Source organism: Phascolarctos cinereus, unplaced genomic scaffold, assembly GCF_003287225.1.
Source record: "Phascolarctos cinereus isolate Bilbo 61053 unplaced genomic scaffold, phaCin_HiC Scaffold_427;HRSCAF=1042, whole genome shotgun sequence".
Classification (NCBI taxonomy): Eukaryota; Metazoa; Chordata; class Mammalia; order Diprotodontia; family Phascolarctidae; genus Phascolarctos; species Phascolarctos cinereus.
In genome coordinates, this window is record NW_027555766.1 from 19,292 (window position 1) to 28,923 (window position 9,632).

The 9,632-nt window shown below is 39.6% G+C and overlaps 1 pseudogene; it reads left to right on the forward strand.

Annotated features, from left to right (window-relative positions):
* The first annotated feature begins 373 nt into the window (after positions 1–373).
* Positions 374–6,530, forward strand: LOC144456490 (uncharacterized; annotated as a pseudogene).
* The last annotated feature ends 3,102 nt before the right edge of the window (positions 6,531–9,632 follow it).

Sequence of the window (9,632 nt, forward strand, 5' to 3'; positions counted from 1 at the left end):
ACTAAGGAATTGGAAGGCTTCCAGAGACATGATCTGAGGGCTGGGGAGTGGTTGTCAGAGGCAGTGTTTCTGAGACTGGAGAGAAATTGGGGACACGTACAAGCACAAGCACCCGAGCACCCCATTATTACAGGTCAGAGATCACACGAATCAGACCAGGTGTCCTGGTCTCTGGTATACACATAATTATCTAAAGCAATTATATTGCAAGCTTTCTTATCCATTTGCATTGGAGGTACAGGCTGTGCTGAACTATGCAAGAGTACATTTCACTATTGTTTACATTTAAGAGGAGAGAGGTCTGGGGTGAGGTGAAGCACTAATTTCTGCTTTCCATGACTTAAAGGGCCCTACTACCTAAAATGGTAAAATAATGTGCTGCATTACACAAGAAAGTGAAGTCCTGCAGTGAGAGATCCAATTGCTAACTCTGCAGGTGGAGCAGCTGCACCACCTTTATCAAGAGACTGTGTTTGAGTCATCCCAAACTCAAGAAAAGATTGTGGAACAAAAGAAATCCTTAAAAATTCTCAGAAGGCAAATGTGCCACTGACGCCTTCTTTCAAGAGAGATGGGATTTGGAGAAGAAGAAAGGAAGGTCCATGGAAGTACATGGCAACAAAAATTATTATTTTCAAAATTATATTAATGGCTTCAATCTTACCCATTGTGCAAAAAAAAAAAACACAAACAACCCATCATTATTAGCATCCTTAAAGAGTTTTTTTTGGGGGGAGGATGTTTTTAGAGGGATGAGAAAATATTTATTCCCATACTTCTGATTTTGTGCAGAAGTAAGTAGAAAATCCATGCTCCCCTTTCTTCATTATAAATGTACTTGACTTTTGGAGTGAGGACATTTGTCATGCAACTTTAAAAGAAGATGATATAAGAATGATTATTTAATGGTGGAATTTGATATGTACTAACAACCAGAAGAGAAAAGTATTTTTGAACAGAGAGTACTACTATTAAATTGATGGGTTGGCCAATGAGAGCTCATCACTAGGAGGATGAACAGTACACCTTGGCTGATGCATTTTCCTTCATGGGTGTTTGTTGAGCCTGTTTCTGGGCATGCTCTGAAGTGCATAATAGGGGCTTCTATTACTATCTACTCAGAAGCAGGATACTCCAGCTCATATGACAGGAATTGCATGAGGCCAAGCACATTTCACATGCTCCTTAAAGGCTGGACTCTCACTAGTCACATTACACTGGCACTGTTCTCCATGAGCTCAAAATCTAAGGGGGACACAGGATGCAAATGATTTAAGGTAGAGCCACTTTCCACTAAGGTACAAATAGTTCCAGGTCATCTACTTTACAGTGTTGTTGTTCATGCCATTCATTACAGGCAGTATGGTGTAATGCAGGACTTAGGGGGAGATCTAAATGTGGTTCCTATGTCCCTCCGTTGGTTGTTGGGTGAATAAACAGCTTCAGCTCTTAGAGTTTATTTATTCATCTATGCAATGGGGATGATAAGACCTAACTGACTAACTAACTAACAGATTATAGTGAGGCTCAAATCAGTCAATGGATCTAAAATGCTTTGTGAACCTCTGAGTGTCCTGCAAATGAAGGCATTATTATACCTGAGAAAATTCCGTTCCAACACCAAAAAAGTGATTGCCCTATGGGGAATGCGCTAGCAATTAATTTTATGAATTTATTTTTTTTAAATGAGCTAGGTGTACATCTAAATAACATGGTGGAAATTAATGAAAATTAATCTGCAATAATGTTTTGGAAATTACATGGTCTGGTTTGAAAAAGTTGAGTTTTACTACATTAGTAGTTTTTTAAATTTGAACTCTTATCTGAAGAGCTACTAAAATTTTAATTCCATTGGGAATGAAAGCTGGCTTGTGCTACACTTTAGGAGTGTCAATGCATATTCTTTTCCTCTTCCTCTCCCCTTTCCCTCCCCAAACCAATTGGTCTCAGCATCAACAAAGTCTTCATCAAAAATAACTATTTCGGTGTCCATTCTAGTATGGGTACATGAATAAAGGTTGGGACTATTTTTTTTTTGTCTCCTAAGGTATTACATGTACAGCTCTTAGCCAACCTTAAAACACGATACAAATGTCAGGTCTCTAACTCAACTTGATGAGTGCACAGAGTGGTAAGGTTTGGGGCTGATGATCTTTTCATGGAAGGTGTGACTATGCCCACTGACAACACTACTGCCATCTAGTGGTTTGCATTCTCCTCGCATCCACTTGAGAGTATTGGGTGCCCACCAATCAGGAGCCAGGGTTCCAAGGGTCAGTGGCATCTCATTGTGCTGGCCTTTCAAGGAAGGCTTCAATATTCATTTTCAACCTCTTCCTTTTTCACTCCTTTCCAAGTATGGCCGGGCCCAATAGAGAGAACCTGAATCCCATTTGGTGGGCAGGGAGGGTGGGGAGTGAGGAAGGATATTACTCTCTGAGGAATCCATTAATGTCTCTCTTGAGGCAAAGGCACATGAGTTCCTTGGTCTCTCCACCATATGGCTTGAGAAGAAAGCCCCAGACCCCAAAGCAAAAAGGAAGAAGTAGGAATTCTCTGGGCAGCATGGTCCAACTACTCAGATTTTTATCAAAAGAGGCTGAGAAGGTGATTTCCTGGCTTTGGGGTTGTCTTGATACCAGAAGAGGGTCATGCACATGGCAGCAGTGAAATCTACACCACAATATGAATGAACAAAAGACCACAACTTGGAGCCTTAATATGACAATGTGTTACTTGGCCAATGTTTAGTCTGTCTGTCTAGAATCTCCTTCCAAGAGAGTGAAGCCCTCAGCTAGTCCCAAAACGATGCAGGCCAGTGTGGATCTCTGAGGGTGAGAGAAGAATATTAGTATATTTCCTCTCTGCTAGTTCCAAGTTAATTTCTCCCACAAGGAGTCCAAACCACAGGGTTTTTTCAAGGATATTACAACCCTGGGGAAAAGGTAGAAATCAACAGAGAAGAAGGAAATGGTAAATCTGGTTTATGGATTACTGTGAGTCCTTTCTGTGTTTTCTGAGAGGTAGAACAAAGGTCACCCTACTCAAATTATACATTTCTTGAGTGCCTTTACCCACATCTGTGGAGACCTAGATGTTTGTTATATTCAAATATCATGCTGTGATTTCCTTGGAGGCAACATGGGAGGAGAAGAAACCTGAGCTAAAGAGAAAGTGATTTTTCATGTTCCCTGCATTTAATCTGGTCTATTTAATCCCATACAGAGCCTGGAGCTCAGACTCAGATGAGTCTGGGCCTAGTTTGATTCCTTGATTTTGTCTCTGTCATAGTGACCACTTTTTTTCACAAATTGAAGTAATAAAAGCATTGCTTCTGCTGTCAAATAAAGTAGGCGGAAATAACATCTCACCCTATCCCAACTAAGCTAAAAGTTGATTTCACTCTAAAGATACCAATCCTTAGGTGCCTTTCGCAAATGAAACAAAAACGTTAACAACAATAATTTATGACTTAGAGGAAATATGACTTTTCTCTTAAGAAGCACTTCATCTCTATTGTCCAAACTAATCTGCACAATAACCCTGTGAGGTAAGGAGTACAAAGATTATGATTCCTGATTTAGAGATGATGAACTGAGGCCTAGGCAGGTGGGACAAATCTCAGCCTCAAAACTCAGGGCATTAATTCCTTGTCTACTACTCTACTCAGTTTGCTGCTGAAGTGGATGCAGATTGTATTTGTTAATGCATTTAACTTGGACTCAAAAGAATGACTGACTAATCAAATATTGCTCTAGTACATGTAACCCAGAAACAGAAAGTACTTTAAAACAACCAAAGGACTAACTCCTTTGTTTTGATGTAGGGAGAAACTCATTGGGAACAAAACAAAATGAAGACATTGCTGACAGAAGATTTGCATGCGAAATTCGTGCAACTAGAGAAGGAGAAAAGTCAATAGACTCTGTTGAGTATTGAGCACAGCTTGAAGAACCCCCTACAATGGTAAGCTTGGAAAAAGGTGGAGAAACTTAAAAACAGCTCAGTGAAATGAGATGGTCAAATCAAATCATGAAAAACTCACCTGAGGAGAGTCATCTACCTCAAAGTAAGTTGAGATAAGTGAAGTACTTTCAGAAACTCAACCAGGTCTTTGTCACTGCTTTCTGGTCTCCCTATTTCAGTTAAACAAACAGGTCCCCTTTGTGCTCTTCACTTAAGGGAAACTTTCCAAACTATGAATCTTCTGGATTGCCTCCTGACCTTCTCCATGTCCTTCACTGAGTGTCCCAGTTGTAAGATCCTCTAAATCAACTCTATTTCAGCAGGTATACCTATTCAATTGAAAGACAGTCGACACAATCCATAGAAGACTAGACTTGGAGTCAGCAGACCTGTGTTTGACCATGGAAAGGCTCCAAGCCTCAGTTTCCTCACCTGTAAAATGGGGCCCCCAAACCTGTACTACTTATCTGACACTTTTTGTTGTGAGCTTAAAGTGGGAATAAACATGCTATATGAATGGTGGCGGTTATTCTACACTCATGGATCAGCCAGTGAAATTTGCAGTTTATTGGCAACAGTCTAGCCAGACTTTGCTTCTTGTTTCTCTGTGTGTTAGCACAGACTATGAGCTCCTTGCTACCTCATTTTGTACTTTTTCTTGAATTTCTGGTCTGACTCACAGTGCCCTGTATACTTGGCTTCAGTGTGAGAAGACTTAGTTTTGTTGTTGTTTGTTTGTTAAGAATGATGACATGTTGATTGTATATCTATGCTCGATTGTGAGATACTAGTGACCAAGGATAGAGCCCTGGCCCTGGAGTCAGGAGACTTGAGTTCAAATCTAGCCTTTCAGAGTTATTGGCTGTGTGATCCCAGGCATTAACCTGCGATCCACCTCCATTTCCTCAACTGAAATGGAGATAATGTTCAAAACTCCCTCCCAGGGTTGTAAGGATCAAAGGAGATGATCTTTGTAAAGCCTGCTCCTGCCTGCTCTTAGTCACAGTTGATAAATACTCTCCCCCCTTTTATATTTGCCTGGAATCTTAGAGGGAAGATAAGTGAACTGGCCTATCATATAGAGGAGAGACAGAACTGTAATCATTCTCTCCTCACCCTCACGGGACAAAACCATTGAGAAGATCCGGGAATCTTTAAAAATGGTTGAAAGAGTTAAAGAGAAGACAGCTCCAAAAGTGATCAATTTGAGAAGAACATCAGACTACACCAAGCAAGAACCCAGAGAGGCATAGAATGGCCTGTCATACCCTGGAAGCTGTCACTAATGATCTATATATAGTAAACAGAGCACTTGAAGAAGCAGAAAAATGAGAAAAACAGGTATTTTCCCCCCTCCCCCACTTTCTAACAAGGGGCATTTTAAAAAAGGAATGTCTAAAAGATTGGTCTCAAATTATCACTGTTTTGATTAAAAGTTTATTTCTCCTATTTGTTGCTTAGGGAGTTATAATCTTATTCAATTACTGTGTAAATCCCTTCGGATTTTTTGGTCCAGGATTCATTATATCTCATTTGACTAATTTTCCTAGAAAATTGTTCCTTTCTAGTAGGAAAGGTCTCCATGAAATAACATCGTGTCTCCAAATATGTCCAAACATGAGTGTAGTTTTCAGATACTGAAGCTGATTCTCAGCCATACCATGATCCAATGCAATTCCAAAGGACTCATGATGAAAAATGTTATCCACCTCCAGAGAAGGAAGTGATGGAGTCTGAATGCAGATTAAAACATATTAGTTTTCATTTCTTTTTTTTCGTATTTTTTCCTTTGGTTCAGTGTCTTCTTTTCAAACAGGACCTATATTGTGATGTGTTTTGCATGATTGAACATGTATAGCCGATATCAAAATGCTTTCTGCCTCCAGGAGGGGGAAGGTGAGGGAAGAGGGGAGGGAGATAATTTGGGATTCTAAATTAAAATCAAATAAATGTTAAAAATTGTCTTTGTATGTAATTAGGGGAAAACAAACTATTTTTTAAAATATTGAAGCTTTTGTTATTATTACTTTGATTATTAAAGCTTAAAACTGCTCGAAGACTTTTGGGACAGACTGTTTCCTCTAACAAAAACTCTACTATTGAGCGGAACAGGCAGATAGCTGATAAATTTTGAATTAGATATTAAGAAATTATATTTGAAAATACAAGATCAGTTTATGGAAGGCTCATGCTAAAAAAGGACACTTTTCTAGGAAATTGTGTAGAAACCTGGTTTGATGCTCTATGTTGCCATTGTTCATAAAAAAGTAGCTTTCTTATAAAGTTGTCTTAGACAAGTGAATATCAAAAATCCTGAGCCACTGACGCTACTTTTTCTTTTCTTTTAGTGTGTGACTGTTTCCACCCTTATAGCTCGTGGATTTTAGAGAGTCTATAAAGAAGATGAGAGGCTTTAACATTGAAATTTCAGGCAAAGAAATCACTAATCAACTCAAGCCCATCATACAAACTTATGAAATTTCTTCATTGACATCTAACAGCAGATTGAAGGCTACTGGTAATCGTAATACTGGCCAAGAGAACAAATGGCACAAAGACATTTGGTGCTTTTTTTTTCTTCACTGTCACCAACCAGACCTAATTTGTTTTTTGTAATTTTTTTGTTTATTGTTTGTATATACGGCGGTAGAAAATAGCTAGAGAATGAATACAATATTTTTGGCATTTTCATTTAAGTATTCTTTGATGTTTGTCACTTGATTTTTTTCTTTTCTTTCTTATTTCACTCTTTCACCTTGTTCCTCTCTGCTTTTGCTGTAACTTGTTCTTGACTTGTCATTTGTAACTTATTTGAGATAGTCTAAACCTGAGATTTCATCACCTTGGGAACTCCACTGATACATGTCAGCAATTTTGTATTTGATAGCATTGGCTTATATTTATATTAAAACTGTAAATTATTGTCCTACTTACGTAGGATGCTGACAAAGTTGGACGGCAAACCCAGAGTAGTACAGCTAGTATGTGTAAGAGTACGATTTGAACCTAGGTCTTCCTATCTCCAGGGCAAACTCTTATTGCACTAAAAGCAAGACATTTGTTCTTCAATATGTCATTATCTTCTTTCTGCATAGTTACATTATTTTTGATCCCTACTAAAAGACATATGCATTGTCAAGTTGAAAATTTATAGTTATTTTAATCTCTCTAGTACAGAACAAAAACAGATGAGAATTTTAGGGTAAAATTTTGGTTGAAGTTTCACTTAAAAAAAACAACTGAGCTTTTGGTAATGATGCATAAAACATTTAGGGACAGAAAGACCACTAAAAATTTCAAAAGTTGGTTATTTCCTTAATAGCAATACAGCCTCGCTATAGTGGCCACAAAGGAGCCAGTTCTTAGAGCATGCAAAGATATTCCTTACCTGGTTGTAGGCCAAGTGGACAATTATGAAGAGCCTGTTTCTTCTGGCGGTGCCTAATTAATGGACATGCGCTAGAGACTGAAGAGAAAATCTTTTAACTGGCCCTAAGAAGTGATGACCAGAGTTTCCAAACTGACTTCAGCGTGGTTTTAAAAGGAATGACCCAACTCTCTCTATTTCTTTCTCTGTCTCTCCCTCTCTTTTTCTGTCTCTGTACCTAAATCTCTCTATCCCTCTGTCTCTTTCTCCCTCTTGGCTTGGAAGCAGGAATGCTGCCTGAAGAGCTAGGTGGAGGAAAAGTGGCTGCCTTGCCTCTTTTTGCACTACTCAGGCATGGTAACTGTCAACCAATGGCTTCATGTCTTCTTGTGATTGTTCTTGATCTTAGGCAAATGAGCTTTCCTAGATGGAAGTGTTTGTATAACCTGGTGAGCTCAGAAGATCCCCAAGTCCCCTTGGCTGTTGGGAGCTGAATGACTGTAATATCAGCACCTCCTAGAGGCAGAGGAAGAAGAACCCCATAGCAACAGATTGCTGACATTAATGGAGGTACCTGCAATAGTTGTGGAAAGACAATCACCTGAGAAGGGCAGCTGCTTCAAGAGTGTGACCTCTCAGAGTGGAGAGGAGTACCAGTATGCCATCTAGAAAGGAATCAGCCCTCAGAATCTAGCTGGAAGCTATCCTGAAGGGAACTTTATGAGGATTCTACAAAGGAAGAAAAGGACAGAAAGTGCCAGAGTTATGAGTTATCCCTTTGCTACATGTTCTCCTCACACACACTTCACTGTCATTGTACTCTAAGAGCTCTCTCTCCACTGGATATTGCTTTTCTTTCAGGTGGAACATGACCCAGGTTTTGGCTGGCTTAATAAGGACTAGTGCAATGGAGGCTTGTGAGCCAGAAAGCTGGGACAAATACAGTCCTTCTGGGTTTTCAGTCAGTCATTCAATAAACATTTATTCCCCTTTCAGTTTGATTTTTTTTAATGAAAGGGGCTATCCCTTGACTCACCTCTTAAAGAGGACTATTCACTGAATGGTCCTTTTCTCACTCAAAGTGAGAAGCTGGAAAGACCTTAGCTTACATGTGCCAAGTGCAATCACGGCATCCTGGGCTGTCTCCAGTTCTGATTGATATCTGGCCACTGGACCCAGATGGATCTGGAGGAGAGAGTGAGGCTGGTGACTTTCCACAGCCCTCTGTCATTCATATCAAAGTCAATTGCAAGTCATGCCATCATCTCCCTCATATCATGTTCCTCTTCAAGAACAAATGACAAACCACACACACACACACACACACACACAATTAAGGACCTACTAATGTGCTAAGGACAAAAGACAGTGTCTGACCTCATGGATATCACAATCTAATTGGGGAGGCAACAAGCAAACAGATATGCACAAACAACCTCTATACAGGATAAATAGGATGTAAAAGAGGGAAGGCACTATTGGAAGGGGCAGCTTGGTGGCAAGAGCACCTGGGGTTAGGAGGACCTGAGTTCAAATCCAGCCTCAGATACTTATTGGCTGTGTGACCCTGGGCAAGTCACCTAACCCCTATTGCCTTTAAAAGAAAAAAAAAGTATTAGACAAGTCTTCCTGTTAAAGGTAGGATTTCAGCTGGGATTGAAAGATCACTAGGCAGAGATGGGGAGAGAGAGCATTGCAGGCATGGAGGACAGCCAGAGAAAACATCTGAAGATGAGAGATCGAGCGTCTTGTTTCTAGAAGAGCCAGGAAGCCAGTGTCACTGGACAGAATTGTGGGGGACAGTAAGAAGACAGAATATTATGAAGGGATTTCAATGCCAAATTTGGGATTTTGTATTACTGAGTACAAATTCACATGGTTGGACTTGCACTTTAGGAAAATCACTTTGCATACTGACACTGTTTATTATTGCTTTGAGGATTTTATGATTGTCTCTATTCAGTTCTGTTTACCCAAAGGAACTTACCAGATCACTTCAATGGTTTCATCTGAAAATACTCACTTGCTGCAGATCAGAAAAAAAAAAGAAGCAAAGACAAAGAGATAGATGAGGCCATGCATGCCCAGGCACCACGACCAGGTGAGATAGGGCAGCCACATTTCTTCTACCCAGGTTTTTTTTAAATTAATTTATTTTGATTTATTAACAATCATTTCCATATGCTTTTGAGTTTAAAATTTTTCTTCCCCTCCCTCTCTGACACCCTCCCTAAGACAACACACAATCTGATATAGGTTATACATATACATTCCTATTAAACATATTTTCACATTACTG